This window comes from Octodon degus, unplaced genomic scaffold (assembly GCF_000260255.1).
Source record: "Octodon degus isolate 3935 unplaced genomic scaffold, OctDeg1.0 scaffold00067, whole genome shotgun sequence".
In the NCBI taxonomy this organism is placed as follows: domain Eukaryota; kingdom Metazoa; phylum Chordata; class Mammalia; order Rodentia; family Octodontidae; genus Octodon; species Octodon degus.
The window spans coordinates 12,535,361-12,536,093 of NW_004524643.1; positions in this window are offsets into that span (position 1 = coordinate 12,535,361).

Genomic DNA, 733 nt, shown 5'->3' on the forward strand with positions numbered 1-733 from the left:
CCAGGAATCTCACTAGCTGATCTGTCTGGATCCAGAGAGGAGTGCAGATAGGAAAACAAGGAACAGACACAGGATTATATCATGGTGCCTGTGAGGTTGTACCTGTGCAGCAACCCAGGAATCTTTTATAGTTTTTGTCTTTTTGAGTCAGGGTCTTGTTTTGTAGTTCATGCTGGCCTTCGGCTCACTTTGTAGCCCAGACTGGTCTCAAACTCCCAAAGATCCTCATGCTTTAGCCTCCCAAGTGCTGGGATTTCAGGCATGTGTCACCATGCCCAGTGAAATGCAGGAGCCTTCCCAGCAGTCGTTTGGACCCAATAACAACAGCAATAAGGATTTCACAATGTTCTGATGGAGAAATGGAGGACTTAGCACCAAATGAAATCAGAGCACTCTGACAGGAAGCCACTGTTTGTCCCTTACAAGATGTTTAGCAACGGGTCATGGCACACCTGCTCACATGTGTCCAGTAGATGGCCGTGGTACCTGGTGAGATACAGGACAATAAAAGGGTGCCTTAATTACTTTTTATTCAGTGCTGGAACAAAATACCTGACACCCAAAAATAAGGGAGGAAAGGTTTATTTAGCTCACATTTTGTGGAGGTTTCAGCATATTCATGGCTGGCTCCTAGGCAGAGTGGCACATGGCAGAGAGCAGCAGTTCATGGCAGCAGAAAACAGTGAAGAGCAAAGGGAAGGGCAGCAGCTGTGCCTTCCAGCCAGCCTCTCTC